Below are 19,522 nucleotides of genomic sequence, written 5' to 3' on the forward strand. Positions count from 1 at the left end.
AAAGTGTATAATTCAGTGGTTTGTAGGATAGTCACAGAATTGTGCAACCATCAACACTATCAATTCAGAACATTTTCAATACCCAGAAGAAACTCTGCTCCCCTTAGCCTAACTCCCCAACCCCCATATGCTCTCCCAGAGTCAGAGACCAACTAATCTACTGTCTATAGAGTTGTCCCTTCTGGACATTCCATGTAAATGGAATCATTCAATATGTGATCCTTTGTGACTGGCTTCTTTCATTTAGCATAATATTTTCAAGGTTATCCATGCTGTATCATGTAGTACATCCATGCAGTCCTTCATTCTTTGTTATTGTGAAATAAAATTCCATTGTGTGGGTATGCCGTATTTTATTTATCCATTCATCAGCTAATGGACATTTGCATTGTTTCCATTTGGGGTCAGTATGAATAATGCTGCTATGAATATTGTGTACAAGATTTTGTGTGTCTTCCCTTCTCTTGGGTATAAGCCTGGAAGTGAAAATGGTGGCGTTTAATTATTTGAGGAACTTGTGGACTGTTTTCCAAAGTGGCTGCACCCTTTCACATTCTTACCAGCAGTATATAAGGGTTCCGATGTCTCCCCTTCATCCCCAACACTTATCTTTTTGATTATGACCATCTTGTGGTTATGAAGTGGGATCTCGTTGTTGTTTTGATTTGCATTTTCCTGATGGCTATGAACATCTTTTCATGTGCTTATTGGTCATTTATATATCTTATTTGGAGAAATGTGTAATCAGAGCCGTTGTTTTTAAATTGAATTATTGGTCTTGTTATTATTGAGCTGTAAGAGTTCTTTATTCTAGATACAAGACCCTTATCAGATATGATTTGCAAAAATGTTCTCCAGTTTTGTGGGGTGTTTCTTTTTCCACTTTCATTATGGTGGTGTTTGAAACATTAAAATTTTAATGATGTCCAATTTATTTTTTTTCTTTAGTTGTTTATGCTTTAAATGTCATATCTAAGAGCCTGTTGCCTAAGCCAGGGAGCTTTCATTGGGCAGAATCTAGGCTGCTTCCAGGGTGGCTGATCTAGCCTGTTCTCCCCAGAGCTCCTGTTCAAACCCAGACCCAACTTCTTGTGGCCTGGGCCAAAAGCCAGAAACTGGGGGGGCCATAGACCAAATGTGATCCTCCTATGGAAGATCCCCCCTCCCCAAGTTCAGCCTTTCAAAGAATTGGAACATAATTCACATAAATGCCTTGATTTCTTGTTCACTTTCAAAAACTGGGAAGATCTGGTGACCCTGGGCCTTCATTTCTCCATGGTACCAGGCACTGGAGCTGAGTATGGACCCCCACCAGGCCAGCTGGGCCCCCAAGTCCTCCTGGCCTGCAGACTCTCACCACTTGCCATTGACTTAACTGTCAATCCCTTCATCTCTAAGGAATAGATATGATTATTGTTTGTATTTTACCATTTTATGAAATGTTATCAGACTTTACAATTCCTTTTGCACATGATTCCATTCCAAATTGTTTCTTACTTGTATTCGTGTGGACGTTTGTGAAACTAGTTCATTCTTTTTAGCACCTCTATGGTATTGCATTATGTGCCTGAACCTCAATTTATTTATTTTCCTATTAGGACCAATTGGTGGTTGGGTATCAAACGACCCATTTAAAAAATGGTTATAGGGGGCTTCCCTGGTGGCGCAGTGGTTGAGAGTCCGCCTGCCGATGCAGGGGACACGGGTTCGTGCCCCGGTCCAGGAAGATCCCACATGCCGCGGAGCGGCTGGGCCCGTAAGCCATGGCCGCTGAGCCTGTGCGTCTGGAGCCTGTGCTCCGCAATGGGAGAGGCCACAACAGTGAGAGGCCTGCGTACCGCAAAAAGAAAAAAAAAAAAAAAAAAAAGGTTATAGGTTTATTAGGGGTTTCTATTTCTTCTTCAATACATTTTTGAATACATTTTGGTAAGTTATATTTTTAAGATAAATTATCTATTCCATCTAAAATTTCAAATTTAATGTTATAAAGTGGTTCACAGTACAGTCTCTGCTGTATCTATAATATGGCCCTTTTTCTTTCCAATAGTTTTTCTCCTCCCTCTCTCTCTCTTTCTTTCATCAGGGGATTTATTAGACTTTTAAAAGAACCAGTTTTGGGTTTATGGGCTTTCTATCTTGTTTCTTTGTTCTCAATTTTATTGTTTCCTTTTTTTTTCCTTTGGGGTTTTTCTATTTTGTTTTTTTCCCTCTAACTTCTTGAGTTGGATGCCCAGCTCACTGACTTTTGGTCTTTATTTCTAACATATACATTTAAGGTTAAAAAATTTCCCCTAAGTATTAGTATATATTTTTATAGCCACATCCTACCAGTTTTGTTACATGGTATTTTCATTTCTTTGATCGGTAAAATACTCAGAAGTGTATTTTAAAATTTCAAATGTGCGTGGACTTGCGTATGTTTTCTCTTATTGATTTCTCATTTTATTATCACCAGAGAAGATGGTATGTATGGTATTAAATTTTTGGCATTTATTAAGGCTTCTTTCTTTTTTTTAAAATTTATTTATTTATTAATTTATTAATTTTTTGGCTGCGTTGGGTCTTCATTGCTGTGTGTGGGCTTTCTCTAGTTGCAGCAAGTGGGCGCTACTCTTCATTGCGGTGCGTGGGCTTCTCATTGTGGTGGCTTCTCTTGTTGTGGAGCATGGGCTCTAGGCGCGCGGGCTTCAGTAGTTGCGGCATGTGGGCTCAGTAGTTGTGGCTCGCGGGCTGTAGGGCACAGGCTCAGTAGTTGTGGCACATGGGCTTAGTTGCTCCGCGGCATATGGGATCTTGCCGGATCAGGGCTCGAACCCATGTCTCCTGCATTGGCAGGCGGATTCTTAACCACTGTGCCACCAGGAAAGTCCCTAAGGCTTATTTCTGACTTATCATGTGGTCAGTTTTTGAAAATGTTCCATGTGTAGTCTCTAATTGTTGAATATGGAGTTTTGTGAAGGTAGGTTAACTCTTCTGTGTCCTCACTAATTTTTGTCCGCTTGAGCTAGCTTTCAACTAATGGGAGACGTATATTAAAATCTCTACACTGTGGTTGTGGACTTGGCAATTTATTCTCTGTAATTTTGGCACTGTATATTTGGAGACTCTTTGTTGCTATTGCATACGAGTTTAAATAATCTTATCTTCTTGGTCTGCTAATCCTTTTAACATTATGTAGTGAGCCTTCTCTCTATTCCTAATTTTTTTGGGGGGGTGGGGAGGGCTCAAAGTCTATTTAAATGTCTTTACTAATGTGTAGGACACACAGAAGCACACCAGCTTTCTTTGCCTAGCACATTTTCTTTCATCCCTTTATATTTAGCCTTTCTGAATCTTTATATTTTTAGGTGGGCCTCATAAATAGTATATGGTTAAACAGTATGAACAGCATGTCATCAGGTAATGTCTACCTTTTAATTGGTGAGTTAGTGCATTTTCATTTATTGTGAGTCCTGCTATATTTAGATTATTTATGTCATCCTATTTTGTGCTTTCTATATACTGTGCTTTTTCTTTGCCTTTCTTTGGTTCTATCTTCTATTAAATTGGTCAAAATTTTTTATTCCTTCCCAACTTATAATAATTTTATTTCAGATATTTGGGAAATTGTCATTTAGTTTCCAGCACACATATTTGATTTCACAAAGTCTAAAATCAATCCAAAACAAAACAAGGACCCTACAACTCTTTAATAACTCTCTAGCCATCTGTAGTAAGTTGAATAGTAGTCCCCCAAAACAAGTCTTAATCCTCTGAACCAAGTGAATGTGATCTTGTTAGGAAAAAGGGTGTTTGTAGATGTAGTTAAGTTAAGGATCTAGAGATGAGATCATCCTGGGTTTAGGGCGAGCCCTAAATCCAATGACAGGGATTCTTAGAAGAGAAAGGCAGAGGGAGATGTGAGATAGAAACACAGAGGAGGGACTTCCCTGGTGGTCCAGTGGTAAAGGATCTGCCTTCCAGGGAGTCCCTGGTGGCGCAGTGGTTAAGAATCCGCCTGCCAATGCAGGGGACATTCGAGCCGTGGTCTGGGAAGATCCCACATGCTGCGGAGCAACTAAGACCGTGCACCACAACTACTGAGTCCATGCGCCACAGCTACTGAAGCCTGTGCACCTAGAGCCTGTGCTCTGCAACAAGAGAAGCCACTGCAATGAGAGGCCCGTACACCGCAACAAAGAGTAGCCCCCGCTCGCTGCAACTAGAGAAAGCCCGCGCAGCAATGAAGACCCAGTGCAGCCAAAAATTTAAAAAATAAAAATAAAAAAATAATAATAGTAATAAATAATTGATTAAAAAAAAAAGAATCTGCCTTCCAACACAGGTTCTATCCCTGGTTGGGGAACTGAGATCCCACATGCCGCAGGTCAACTAAGCCCATGTGCCACAACTACTGAGCCCACGTGCTCTGGAGCCCACACGCCCTGGAGCCCCTGTACCACAACTAGAGAGAGAAAATCCGCACACCACAACTAGAGAGAACCCTGGTGCGCCACAATGAGGAGCCCGTGCCGCAATGAAAGATCCCACATGCTGCAACTAAGACCCAATGCAGCCAAAAAAATAAAGAAAATAAATAAAGAAAATAAATAAATATTAAAAAAAAAAAAGAACAGAGGGGATGGCCATGTAAGGATGGAGGCAGAGACTGGAGTGATGCAGCTACAAGCCAAGGAACGCCAAGGAATGCCAACAGCTACCAGAAGCCAGGAGAGAGGCGTGAAGTGGATTCTCCCTCAGAACCTCCAGAAGGAATCAACCCTGCTGACACCTTGATTTCTGGCCTCCAGAACTGCAAGATAATAAACTTCTGTTGTTTTAGGCCACCCAGTTCGTGGCACCTAGGTTAGGGCACACCTAAAAAAACAAATACAGGGGCTTCCCTGGTGGCGCAGTGGCTGAGAATCCACCTGCCAATGCAGGGGAGAGGGGTTCGATCCTTGGTCTGGGAAGATCCCATATGCCGCGGAGCAACTAAGCCCGTGTGCCACAACTACGGAGCCTGCGCTCTAGAGCCCATGAGCCACAACTACTGAGCCTGTGTGCCACAACTACTGATGCCCATGCGCCTACAGCCCATTCTCTGCAACAAGAGAAGCCACTGCAATGAAGAGTAGCCCCCGCTCACTGCAACAAGAGAAAGCCAGTGCACAGCAACAAAGACACAACTCAGCCAAAAATAAATAAATAAATAAATTTATAAAAAAACAAATACAACATCTCAAAAGTTATCAATTTCCAGTATTTTATTTTCAACACCAAAATTAGTCTTCTTAAAAGTCCAGGCTTGTTTAGATTTGTCCACATGTGTACTAATCATGTCTTTGTTCCCATCACTTCTTGCAACTGACCACTTTGTTCTGAATTCTAGTTCTTTCTTCCTGGAGTACATCCTTTATAATACTCTCAGAAAGGATTTATGAGAGAGAAATTCTCTGAGTCGTTTCTGAAAAAAATTTTATTTTACTTTCAATATTGAATGATGACTAAGCTGGGTATCGATTCCACGGTTGGGAATTATTTTCCTGTAGAATCTAATGATGATGTTCCATTTGCCCTTTTTGTCTCCTGATGTTGCTGTTGTTTTGCTGTCAATCTCACTGTCAGATTATCAGCATTTTCCCCTCTGGTAGCTTTAAACAGTTTTTCTTTTGGCCTTTGTTCTGCCTTTTCACTATGATGGTTCTAAATGTGGACTTATTGGGAATTCCCTGGTGGTCCAGTGGTTAGGACTTGGTGCTTTCACTGCTGTGGCCTGGGTTCAATCCCTGGTTGGGGAATTAAGTTCCCGAAAGCTGCAAGGAGCGGCTAAATAAATAAAATACTTATTAAAATTAATGTGGACTTATTGTTTCTGAGCAGGGGTAGAGTTTCTGCTTCTTGAATCTTTAAAATTGTGTCTTTGATCAACTCTGGAAAATTAGTAATCATTCTCTCTTTAAATATTGTCTTCCCCACATTCTTTCTTTCTCCTTATAGAACCTATTAGACCTGTGTCGAATTTGTTATTCTCTCTTCTATGTCCCCTAACTTTTCTTTTATATTTTCCACCATTTTGGCTTTCTGTGCTTTCTGGGCACATTTAATCTGTTCCTCAGATATGTCTCCCAGGTCAGTAATTTTCATTTCAGGTACATTTAACCTGTTACATAACTCATTTCCCTTATAAAAATTTGTTTCATTGAGTGCATTTTTCATCTTTATTTTTAAAATTTATTTATTTTAATATTTATTTATTTTTGGCAGTGTTGGGTTTTCATTGCTGTGCGTGGGCTTTCTCTAGTTGCGGCGAGTGGGGGCTACTCTTCGTTGCGATGCACAGGCTTCTCATTGCAGTGGCTTCTCTCATTGCGGAGCACGGGCTCTAGCTGCACGGGCTTCAGTAGTTGTAGCGCATGGGCTCAGTAGTTGTGGCTTGCGGGCTCTAGAGAGCAGGCTCAGTAGTTGTGGCGCACAGGCTTAGTTGCTCCGCGGCATGTGGGATCTTCCCGAACCAGGGCTCGAACCCGTGTCCCCTGCACTGGCAGGCGGATTCTTAACCGCTGTGCCACCAGGGAAGTCCCCATTTTTCATCTTTAAAAGTTCTGTTTGATTCTTCTTAAAACCTGCCTCCTCTGTTTCCACCCCCATAATGTCTTATTCTTTAGAATTCTGATTCCTAATATTTTTCCTTTAATTATTTATTATGTCACTTTATTGAATTACAACATACATCCGAAAAAGTACACAAATCATAGGTATGTACCTCAGTAGATTTTCAAAACTGAACAAACGCATGTAACCAGCACTTGGGTCGGGACACAGAACATCCAGTACCCCCAGAAGCCTCTCTCAGGCCCGCTCCTTCCCCCCAAAGGCAACCACTCATCTCTAACAGACTTACTTTGCGTTCTCTGTCAGACCCTTCTGTGTTCTGGAGACCCTGGGCCTGTTATCTTGTACTTGTTGTGTCTTCTGACTTTCAATCCTCATGGATCGTTCCCCCAGGGATTGTGACACTTCTTGCTATGAGCTCACCCTTAGGGTGGTGGGTTCTTTTATTTTTTTCCTCCAGTAGAGCCTGTTGCAGCCTGGGTCTTGGGAGCATGGCTTCAAAGCTTTTCCCTTTTTGCTTAGCTCCCAGAAGTATCACCAGACTATGTTCAGTGTTTATGTCATTGCTTAGAGTTGGGAGTTTCTGGACCATTCCTGTCCAGTAAATTGACATCCCAAACCATGCGATGCTGAGTTGGGAGCTTTGGATTCTCAGGCTGAAACAGACAGGCTTGCTTGTCACCTCCTTGTAGATGGGCGTTTTTTCTCAAGTTCGCCCTTTTGCCGAGAGTGCGGCTTTTCAAGGGTCCAGCTTTATACAGAGATCTCAGGACCTGCCCTGACCTTAAGTGTGCTCCCAAGGCTGTCTTCTGTCCCCACATGCGCTTAAGCACAAGCCCCTGCTTCTCACCCCATCCTCACCCCAGAAGCAGGGTGAGCTCATTAGCTGTCGTCTGTCGGGGTCAGTCCCCTCTTGTTTCTGGCATTTGGGATTTCTCTTTCTTTCCTGGGACCTCAGCTGAGCATTTGATATAATTTCTGTTCTGTACACCTTGAGGAGGTATTGAGCATTTGAAAGGCAGCTCGTGTGGCTGTGGAACTGATTTTTAAATTTTATTTAATTTTAACCAGTTGACGTTGAGATTTAAATAGCCAAATGTGGCTGGTGGCTCCCATATTGGACAGTGCAGCCTTGGAAAGGAAGCAGGAGCTCACCACCTCCCCAGGCTCAGGTCAGACTAATCCTAGGGCGTGGACAACCTGCATTCCAGCCTTGGTCCAGGTCTCTGAGGACCTTGATGGAGGTCACATGGGAAGCATGTGGGTTGGCCTGGATTCCATTCTGTGAATTTGGACCCTTACGTGCTTGAGGAAAGAGCCAGTCAGCCTGGAGGACAGGCCCTAGGGGGTGCCTCAGGGGTCTGTATTAGGCCCCATCTATTTATCTATTTGGGGGGTGACACAAAGTTGAGAAGGATCAGGGACACCTTAGGTGACAGGACCCTGGATGACCTCTTTTGCCCCTTAAAAACTTCAGCTTTCCTTCTCCATCCCCTCCCCACTCCTCCATTCTGTCCTCAGCCCTTTCCTGACCCCAGACTCTCCCTGGAGGCTCTTCCTCCAGGGGCTCCAGCTCCCCTGGGTGCCTCCGTTACAGCCTCACGCATCTCGGGATTCCCCAAACTCTTCCCGCTTTCCCAAGCCTGAAGGCCTTTGCCCACGCTAGCCATTCCCTCTTCCTCGCAGGCCCTCTCTATCACCCCCAACCCGCTTTCCTGATGGGCTCATTTTCTTTAAAAGCCAAAATCTCAAATGTCACCTCCCCTAGAAAGCCCGACGTCTATGTTCCCCAAACACTCTAATATACGTATTCTATGTGTATATGTACACACATGTATAACATTTGTTTTTAAGAGTAAGCTTTATAGGACTTCCCTGGTGGCGCAGTGGTTGGGAGTCCGCCTGCCGATGCAGGGGACGCGGGTTCGTGCCCCGGTCCGGGAAGATCCCACATGCCGCGGAGCTGCTGGGCCCGTGAGCCATGGCCGCTGAGCCTGCGCGTCCGGAGCCTGTGCTCCGCAATGGGAGAGGCCACAGCGGTGAGAGGCCTGTGTACCGCAAAAAAAAAAAAAAAAAAAAAAAGAGTAAGTTTTATATGCATGACACACAATATTCAAAATTCATCCAGGGGTTTAAGGTGAGAGGTCTGTCCTCCCGTCCCGGCTCTCTGGGCTTCAGGCCGCCCAATTCCCCTTCCCAAAGACAACTGCTGTGCCTCAAGGCTGTGAACGCCCTTCCTCAAGGGCTATGTGGGTTTCACAGGGAGTGCCTGGAGGGCAGGATAATCTTGTTCTCTGCAAGCTCTCTGGGAACTACAGAAAGATTTGAGGCTTGGGTAAACCACGGCCGCCTGAGGACAGGGATAGTAAGAGGGAATATAAAGGAGCTGTAATGAGGGGTCTGGGCCGAAACTCAAACTCATGGACCCCTGCCACAGGAATGAATGACAGTGCAACTGCAAAATGCACCCACCAGCTTCCCCAGGGCACCACGGGTGGGAGCTGGATTTGTTCCTGGGCAGTGCCTGATCCACAAACAGCACTATTAGGTACAACAAAACCTTGGAACACACCCAGAAGCCCAGCAACAGTAGAATAGATGAATAAATAGTCACGTCATTCAACAGAGTAGCTCACAAATGTGAGAATGAATCAGCTACAACTACACACGGTGTGGATGAATTTCACAGACGTAATGTTGAATGAAAGAAGCCAGACACAAAAGAGAACATACTGAGTCTATTTCTATAATAAAAGTCCAAAAGCAGGCAAAACGAAACTCCAGTGTTAGAAGTCAGGAGAGCGGTTACTTTTGGGGTAGCACATGCTGGCATTGGGAGGCTGGAATCTGCCTCTTCATCTGGGCACTGGTCTCTTGGGTGTGTGAAAATTCATTGAGCTTTTCCCTTACGTTCACTTTTATATATGTATATTATACTTAAAAAAAGAAGTTACAGAAAAGGAATGAGAAACCTTTCCATGTAACTGGAATGAAATGATCTGAGATTCTGAGATGGAAAGAAAAACACAGAGGAGTACACGCCCATTAAAAAGAAGTGTGTGCTGGGAAGAGCATTAACCTCCATCCGCTGGGGAAGCCACAGTATAATTGCGTGTGCCTTCTGAATTTCCTACCATGTGAATGTATTTCTTATTCAAGAAAACAAATGAGTTTCAGATTAAGCTTTAACAAACATTATGGAGCCCCCGCCACAAGCCAGGCATTGGCTGGGCCACGCTTCCTGCAGTCCTTGTAAGGGCAAGTGGGCACTGCTGTCCCCTCACCTGAGCCTGAGAGGGCCAGCACTTGCCTGCAGGTACCCACAGCGTGAGTGATGGTAGCCGTGGGCCTGGAATGGACCACCCCGCTCCTGTGATAGAGAATTTCAGAAGCATCTGGATCTCAGGTTACCCAGCTCTGTGGTTTTCACATGTGTTCTCTGGTGCCTTAGGGTTCTGGAGAAGGGCCACAGCGCAGCCACCCCAGCTTTAAGCACCGTGATTCTATTCTGTGTACTCAGTTCTGTGAAGCTATTGTTTGAAAAATAGCTCCATCGCTAAAAGTGGTTCGAAAGCCCCTTTTCTAACCAAGCCCTTGCCCAGGGTCCTCAACAGCATCTTGGGTACACAGCTCTTTTTATGGGACTGTCCCACAAGTTGCAAGGCTCTCAGCGTCCACTGTCTATCAACAACATTTGCAGTCATTGTGACGAGCAAAAGCACCCCTTAAAGTATCCAGCGGGTGAGGGGGTCTGGCACTCTAACCAAAGCAGCAGACTCCTCACCAATGTACTTGATGGTCCACCAGCGCCTGCTGGGATGCCCCTGGTGATGAGGGCTCACCACCTCACAAGGCAGCCCATGCCACATTCAGCAGCTCTGATGTCTGTACACAGCTCCCTTTTTCCCTGTAATGTCCACCAGTTCCAGACATCAGTCTAAACATGGAGACTTGGGACTTCCCTGGCAGTCCAGTGGTTAAGACTCTGTGCTTCCACGGAAGGGGGCATGGGTTTGGTCCCTGGTTGGGGAACTAAGGTCCCACATGCTGTGCGCCACTGCCACGAAAACAACAACAACAGCAGAAAACCATGGAGACTAAATCAAACTCCTTTCCCCTATTTACACCGCATCACCCATGAGATGTTCCTGTCAAAATGTTTAACTGAGCCCAGTCAAGCCTTTATATTTAACCTCCCTCCCCATTTACAGGAAGTAAAGGGGATAGAGGAACAAGGTTAAATGACACCTCAAGGAAACATGACAAATCCAGAAGGTAGGATTTATACAAGATGATTGGCCTGGGACAAAAAAATGTCAGGGACAAAAGGATTGGTGGGGGCACAAGAACAAAGAGACACAACATGCAAAGTTGCCCTAAAGCCTCAACTGAATCCTGATGTGACCAACAATGACAACACAGCTGAGAAATGCTTAGCTGAGAAAACTGGGGAAACTGACTATGGACTAGATGTTAGATAATACTGGGAATTATTGTTAATTTTCTTGAGTCTAATAATGGTTTTGTGGTTTTGAAGAAAATGTGCTTTTAGGAGATGCATGCTTAGGTATTTGATATATTCAGGAAGTGAAACGTAATGATATTTGCAAACTGATTTCAAATAGTTCAGCAAAACCAACCAACCAACAAGCTAACCCTATACATACATCAACAAATGTTAACAATTGTTGAATATAGGTAGTGGGCAGAAGGGACTCATTAACTTATTATTTCTTAGTATTTGAAATTTATCCTAATGAAAAGTTTGCAAAAAAAAAAAAAAAAAAAGAGCCTTTCCTCCAAGACAGCGCTCATTCATCGAGACAATGTTTTATATTCAGTGTACTCACTTTTGTGTATATGGTCCAGTACAATCATTCTTAAGTAAACTAAGTAGGAACAAAAGCCCAATTACAGGCAGAAAGGTTTGGGAAAGCAGGATGTGTATGGGAATTGTGAGACGGGTAAGCTGTGCTTCTCCAGGGGAGAAGGACTGGGGTGAGGCTGGAGGGTTGGCCTGGGTGGACTGGGGAAGGGACTCGAATGCCAGGTTAAAGAGGCTGATTTCCTCTGCAGGACGTTGGACAAACTGCTGAATGACAGCGTCAACTTTGAGTTTTAGCTGGGAGCAGTGAGGATGATGACAGACCGGAGAAAAGCCTTAGTCTCAAGTGCCCTGAGGGGCAAGGCAGACTGGTTAGGGGTCTGTGATCATCAGGGAACAGCTGCCACTTGGGGACAGCTAACAGCCCCTCCAAGGGGACAGCATGCATTTGGGCCCCGCAAATTACTCAAGAGCAGCCAGAATTCTTTCCTTGTATGTGAGATCTTCTAGTTGATAGTGTTAGCTCATTTAAAAGCAGAAGCAAAGCAAACCACAGTTGGAGGCAGACAAAACAAGTCTGAGGCCCTGATCAGGCTCAAGGGCCACCAACCCCGGACTAGAGGCTGCAGCTGAGTTAGGAGGTATGATGATCCCGAGGGCCACGCTGGTGACTGACCTCAGGTGATGGTGCGGAGGGAAGGTGGAAGGCAGAGGCCTGATTGCAGACATACCCAGAAGTGGATTCCATCCAGGAGACTTGGTCTAAACAGATTTGGAAAGAGGAGGGCGGAGTCCAGGGTGACTCACGGTGCCTGCGTGGGTTGGATGATACCCTGGAGTTGGGATCACAGAAGGAGGGCAGGATGCTGGGGGAAGGGGAGTCTGTGTCTGTGCACTTGGCCTTTGAAGAGCCTTTGGGTCTTCCTGCAATGGGTTGGTGACCTGGAGAGATGAGCTGGAGGCGCTGGTGTGGGCAGCCCTGCTGAAGGAGTCGTCGTCTGCAGAGAGACAGAGTCAGGAAAGGGCTGGGGACAGATTGGAAGAGTAGGGAGGGGATGGAGAAGGAAAGCTGAGGCTTTAAGGGGCAAAAGAGGGGATCCAGGGTCCTGACTGTCACCTAAGGTGTCCTGATCCTTCTCAACTCTGTGTCACCCCCCAAACAGATAAATAGGTAGGGCCTAATACAGACCTGTGAGGCACCCCCTAGGGCCTGTCCTCCAGGCTGATTGGCCCATTCATCAGGCGCATGAGGGTGAAAATCCACAGAATGGAATCCAGGCCAACTCACGTGCTTCCCTCGTGCCTTCCATCACAGTCCTCAGAGACCTGGACCAAGGCTGGAATGCAGGTTGTCCACCTTGAGAGTAGTCTAACCTGAGCCTGCCACGCCCATGGGGTGCTGGTAAGCTCCTCTTTCCTGTTTTAGGGGAAGGGAAAATGATCTTTATCGAGCAGTTACTATCTAGTTTAATCACATGTCGGACCTGCACGATGGGCGTTATGCTGAACACAAGTATCAGTCAGTAATCAGTCATGTATTCAGCATATCTTTACCCGGTATCTCCTGTGGGCCGTGAAACTGCATTAGGCACAGAAGTCTAAGACACCAGGAACGGAATCAGAACATTAAGGAAGTGAGTTGTGTTGTTTTTCAAATTATACAGGAATGATCCCCACCGCCACCCCATTTCTGGTCCCAGCTCCACCCAGATTTTGGCAGACTCTCTAGGAGGTGGTATCAGAATTTTGGCAGGGGAAGAAGGACTAGGAAACATGTTCTGAAAAATCTCCCCATATGTTTCTGATTTGTCAGCTAGGATAACCAGAAAACTCTACTAGCAAAATTGTTTGAAATGTTTGATTAAATTAAAAATGATTTTAGATGCACAGCTGAGTTCCCATGGAAGAAAGAGAAAATTCAGGAGTCCAGAAACAAAGAGGGGACTAAACAGCATAGATGACAGTCGATGAGTTGATAATGTGTCTTCCCTTAAGTGTCAATGAGGGTCAATAACCAGGAGTGACAGGAGATGAGGCCCTGCACTAGGGTTACAAGAAAAAAAATACAGAACAATACAGGATGCCTATATATATGTACATATATATATACATGTATATAGGCATCCTGTATTATGTGTGTGTATATATATATAAAATATAAAATATATATGTATAAACAAGCATATATATATTTTTTGGGGGGGGCGGGGTAAGTATGGCAGTTGGACCCACCTACAATGGAAATTGTACCCATTATTACAATTAAAAAATGTCAAAGCCCTGACACACTTTTTCACATAGGAGACTAAAAATTACAATTAGGACAATCAGAGCCCCTAGATCTTGAGATTATACAACAACAGCATGGAAGAGAACATAAAATTCAATGTTAGAAATCCAAACTCTAAGAAAACGAACAATAAAACCCCCAGAATTTGACAAAGAAACAGTTTCTAAAAACAGAAAATGTAGTCACTGGAACAAACAGCACAATAAAGCCCTCAAGGGGTGGATTTAACAGCAGATTGAACACAGTAGAAGAGAGGATTAATGAACTGGAAAAGAGAGTTGAAGAAGCACAGAGAACTGAAATGGTGAAAAAGAAGTTAGGAGACACAGATAATAGAATATTCAACGTATGTCTAATAGAGATTCCAGAAAGAGTATGAAAAGAATGAAGTAGAGATATCTGAAGATATAATGACTAAGAATTTTCCAGAATTGTTGAGACACGATTCTCAAGAATGAAGAAACACTATGAACACTAAATACAATTTAAACTAGGTCCAAATAGATTCCCATGGTAATAAAAAGCAGATAAAGGTTAAAAAGAAAAAAGATTTTATTTCTCACAGATCCTTTCTGAAAGAATTCCTAATGGATGTACTTCAGGAAGAAGAAATTTCTACTTAGAGCATTATAAGAAGCAGTGAAGAATGAGGAGGGGAAGTAACAGAGGGAAGTGACCTTGGCAAATCCTCTCCTCAGAAAAGCAATGATAAAACTGGCAAAATTATCCAATACAACTATTTCAGTGCTCTGGAAGGTAACTAAAGGCATACAGCAAATTGAAAGGCATTTATTCAAGAAAAATTGAACCTCAGTAATAACAGTGGGTCTGTGGCATTTTATCTCCAGGCTGCTTCCATTTCCCTTCCCCCACCCACAATGCCAAGACATGGTAGCCATGAAAACTGGCAGCCTCACTTCTGCTGCTGGAGGAGCTGACCTGATTTGGAGCTCTGCAAAAAAGCTCATGGTGAGGGGTGATGTTGAAAATAATATCGATTGGTGGCAAACAATTGGGAAAGGCCACTGTCACATTTGCCTAAGGCTACAGTGCTGCCTGGGGCAAGCAAGAGAGCAGTCAAAAGTTTGAAAAGGAGATGTAGGGCACAAGATAGCCACAGGGGGCTTTGAGAAGCTCTGACATATTCCTGGGGATCTAGAGGTGTGCACACACATGTGCGTGCAGTTGAGGACCCCCACTCCAGATCCCTGGCTGAACATCAGGCCTTGTGCAAAAGCAGAAAGTAAAAACCAAGGCAGACTTGTAACCTGCCTGAACTTTGTGTGCCCCAGTCCACACACAGACCCACTTGGCAAAGGGCGGAAGGCACGGGCTCAAGGTGTTTAAGAAAAACTTCTGACCAACCACTGGCTGGCCACTAAGCTATGCTGACCCAGGGGTGATACCTAGGAAGTCAAGCTTAAAAGTAAAAACAAGATGAAAAAACAACAACAACAACAACAAAACACCACACCAGAATAAAACTGAACAGAGACTTCGGTGGCTGCACACTGTGGGGAAGACAAACTATAAAGAATTAGTCCAGACAAGTCACTAAGTCAACCAACCAGCCAAGCAGCAAACAACAACAACGATAGAATCAACAACAACAGTCCCTGGGAGATCAGGATCCAGAGTTACAATATATTCTCTAAAATGTTCAGTTTTCAGTAAAAAATTATGAGGCAGATCTCATTTAATCCTCCCAACAGAGCTATTTCTAACTTACATTTGTGGAAAATGAGGCTCAGACAGATAAAGTAGCTTGCTCCAAATCACACAGCTAGGACACGGCTGCACTGACACACAAATTTCACACAGCTAGGACACGGCTGCACTGACACACAAATTTCACACAGCTAGGACACGGCTGCACTGACACACAAATTTTGGTCTGACTGACATGCAAAGGAACAGGAAAGTATAGCCCAAACACAGGGGGAAAAGAAGTAATAAGAAACTGTCTGAAGGGGCCCAGACACTGGACTTAGTAGACAAAGACTTTAAATCAGCTATGATAAATATGTTCAAAGAACTAAAGAATACATGTTTATTGAATTAAAGGAAAGTATGACAATTATCAAATAAAGAACATCAATAAAGAAATGGAAATGGCTTAAAAAGAACCAGATAGGAATTCTGGAGTTGAAAAGTACAGTAACTGAAATAAAAAATTCACTAGAGAGACTCAACAACAGATTTGAGTTGACAGAAGAAGGCATTAGCAAATTTGAAGATACATAGGTCTATACGGATGATCCAGTCTGAAGACTAGACAGAAAATAAAGAAAAATTGTTGAGTGGAACGCTATCGAGTGTATCAACATACATGTAACGGGAGTCCCAGAAGCAGGGCCAGCTATGTAATGTGTGGATCCCAGTGCAAAATGAAAATGTGAGGACTTTTTCTTTATTCCATGAAAATGTGTTGACTTTTCATGGTGTTTTTAATTTGCTATTTAATGTTGTGCACTTACAGGCTTGGAGGTACTTGTGGGACTTGTAAGTGTTATACGGAAACCTGCTGACACCCTGATTTTGGCCCAGTGACACTGATTTTCAGATTTCCAAAACAGTGAGAGAAAATATTTCTGTTGCTTTAAGCCACCAAGTTTATGGCAATTTGTTATAGCAGCCATAGGAAACTAATACAAACACTAAATATCTGTAGGGACTTCCCTGGTGGTCCAGTGGTTAAGACGCTGCACTCCCAATGCAGGGGGCCCAGGTTCGATCCCTGGTCAGGGAACTAGATCCCACATGCTGCAACTAAAAGATCCCGCATACCACAACTAAGACCCAGCGCAGCCAAATAAATTAATTAATTAATATTAAAAAAAATAAAAACTGTAGGATGTGGCTATAGGAGTTCAATGTACAACCATAAATACCTGTATTTAAAAATAAATTATATATAAAATAAGAAAGAGCAAATAATCTCAGAAATGTAGAAAAAGAAAAATGGAGCAAATGAAAAGAAATCAGAAGGAAGGAAGGAACCTAAACAAGAGCAAAAATTAATGAACCATCAAACAAATAAATAATAAAGAAGATCTATAAAAAGAAATCTGTGGGAAAATTATCAAGAAGAAAAAGAGGCACAAATTAACATTTTCAGAAATGATAAAGAGGACAGAGAGATTTAAACTATCTATCATTTTCTAACAATAATTTAAAATCTTAAGTCGAATGGTGAGTTTTCTAGAAAAATGCAAATTATCAAAACTGACTCAAGATGACGTAGAAAATCATCAAAGTGTAAAACAAAAATGTTGCATACCATACAGTTTTCCAAGAATCAAGTCGTTAGCCACTGCAGTTGCTGACCTACAGCGCAGCCTGAAAGGAATTCAAGACCAAGAACAGGACGAGGCACTTTGTACTTTGGGAAAACAGGCCCTTAGATACTTAGCTATACTTCGGGAAACATTTTTATGAACCCAGATTCTTGCATCTTCCCATACTTAGAAAAGCACTAGAATCATTAACTGGGATATCTGTTCCTTGTGACTAGCAGTAACTTCCTACTGAGATGTATGCCTGATTGCATGTGCTCCTTAGCCAAAATTATATATATACTGGCTTCTCCCCCCACATCTTCAGAGCAGTTTCTCAGAGCTGTCTGAGAGGCTGTCTCCTGGGCTATAGTCCTCAGCAAAACACTGAATAAAACTCAACTCACAGCTCTTAACGTTGTGTGCTTTTCTTTCAGTCAATGAAAGAAATTGAACGGTATGTTAAGTCTTTAAAAAATGACAACATTCACAGCAGCCTTATAGGTGACTTCTGCCAAACATTCAAGGAATTCCACAAGAGCGTAATACATAGTCTTCTAGAGAATAGAAAAAGAAAAAACAAAAAGAATAGTACCCAAATATTATATGAGGCTAGTATAAGCTCAATGCCAAAACAAAAAAAGGATAACAGGGGAATGGAAAGCTAGAGGACCATCTTCCTCTGAATTATGGGTGTAAGTAGCATAAAAAAATCTTAGCCAATAAAATCCAACAGTATGTACAAAACTGAACACATTATAGCAAAATTGGGTTTGTTCCAAGAATGCAAGGTTTTTAACATTTAAAAAAATTAATGTAGGGACTTCTCTGGCAGTCCAGTGGTTAAGCCTCTGTGCTTCCACTGCAGGGGGCGTGGGTTCGATCTCTGGTCGGGGAACTAAGATCCTGCATGCCGCGTGGTGTGGCCAAAATAAAATAAAATAAAATAATCTTAAAAAATTAATGTAAGTTATCACATTGTCAGTTTTACAAAGAAAAACCATAAGCACCCCAATAGATGAATAGGAAATATTCCATACTTTTCAAAATCTATTCATGTTACAACCTCTTAGCAAACAATGAAAGCAGGGAACTTCTTTAACTGGATACAGAGTATTTACCAAAATCCTATAATAAAAATAATTTTCAAAAGAGAAATATTGAAAGTATCCTTTTAAAATTAGGAACAAGAAAAGCTTGTCCAATATCCACTTCTGTTCAACACTGTATAGGTGGTACTAGCCAGTACATCGAAACCAGAAAAATAATCTAAGGATATTGGGCTTGAAATAGGTCATGTTGGTTCACAATTAAAAAAAAAAAAAACTATAAATGTGATCATCTATCATTGAGGGTTTTCCTATTTATGGAAGAATTAACAATATTTGCAAAATTAGTTATTGGCATGTTTGAGCTTCTTAAATTAGAATTTTAAACCTTTTCATGAATGGTTTTGGGCCAACCTCAGAAGGAAACAGAGCCCATTTTACATACATGTGATTGCTTTGCTGTATTAACTCAGCAGCTTACAAGAAGGAATGCACTCTAAAAGAAGGAAAGTATATAATTTTAAAAGCCATATTAATCTATATACAACAGCTGGTTCTGCTATAAACTCTGATAAAAAGACTTAGTAATTTGATTTCATACTTAAATAGTATTTTTGTGGTGGGAATTACCGTTAAAGTGATGTATGATTCCAACAAATACAACACAGTTTTACTGTATTACAAAGTACTGTATTGATTTGCCAAAATTTTGTAATTTGGAAAAGTAATTCCCTTGTTTATATTTGTATTTCCAAAAGTCTTTATGATTTAGAAGGCTGATTATGTTAACTGAAATCTATTACCTACATTTCGAAGCACTCTAAGCTTAAACAGAACAGCTGTTCACATCTTTTAGCATTTTACATTTGCCTAATTTATAAAATTGCCGTGTGTCAAAAATCACACTTCTGTAATTGCTAGAGCATGATACATCAATTATTTGAATGTAATCACATTTTGAAGTAATTGTGAACACAGAACACTCTTTTTAAAAGGAGACAGGCATTATTTGACTTATCAACTAACTGCAGCATAATTCCTAGGTGCATAACGCTTTTAATAATGTGGTGCCACAGCTGGGAAAACAACAACTGACTTAACCACTAGATGCACTGCAGTGGTTCTTATTTATGGGAAATCCTTATTTCTGATTCTGTATGTATGTGTGTGTGTGTATACATATATATATGTGTATATATATGTATATATATGTATGTGTGTATATATATATATATATATATATATTTTTTTTTTTTGCTGCACCATGTGGCATGTGGGATCTTAGTTCCCCAATCAGGGATCGAACCTGCCCCCCTGCAGTGCAAGTGCGGAGTCTTAACCCCTGGACTGACAGGCAAGTCCCAATTTCTGATTCTGAAGGCCAGGGGCTATCTGAAAAACAATACAGTAAGTGAATTTTGTTTCCTATTTCAGGGCATGTAATTGACAACCACTGAATAGTATTTCTGATATTGGCAATTGTTGCATA

At 42.3% G+C, this 19,522-nt stretch overlaps 1 protein-coding gene and 1 non-coding gene across 3 annotated transcripts in view; one reads left to right on the forward strand and one right to left on the reverse strand.

The window, feature by feature from the left end:
- Positions 1-5,341: 5,341 nt before the first annotated feature.
- LIMK1 (LIM domain kinase 1) overlaps positions 5,342-19,522 on the reverse strand; it is a 54,539-nt gene continuing 40,358 nt past the window's right edge. The window contains exon 18 of one of the 2 annotated variants that reach the window (XM_060123412.1): positions 5,342-5,446. The gene's annotated coding sequence lies outside the window, so the exon portion shown is untranslated. Of the gene's footprint in view, positions 5,447-12,825; positions 12,837-19,522 lie in introns of those variants that run through there. The other variant, XM_060123411.1, reaches the window with a different exon arrangement.
- TRNAG-CCC (transfer RNA glycine (anticodon CCC)) lies at positions 16,386-16,458 on the forward strand. Its single transcript has one exon. It is a non-coding gene; the product is annotated as a tRNA-Gly (tRNA).

The sequence above is a fragment of the Lagenorhynchus albirostris genome, chromosome 15 (genome assembly GCF_949774975.1).
Source record: "Lagenorhynchus albirostris chromosome 15, mLagAlb1.1, whole genome shotgun sequence".
In the NCBI taxonomy this organism is placed as follows: Eukaryota; Metazoa; Chordata; class Mammalia; order Artiodactyla; family Delphinidae; genus Lagenorhynchus; species Lagenorhynchus albirostris.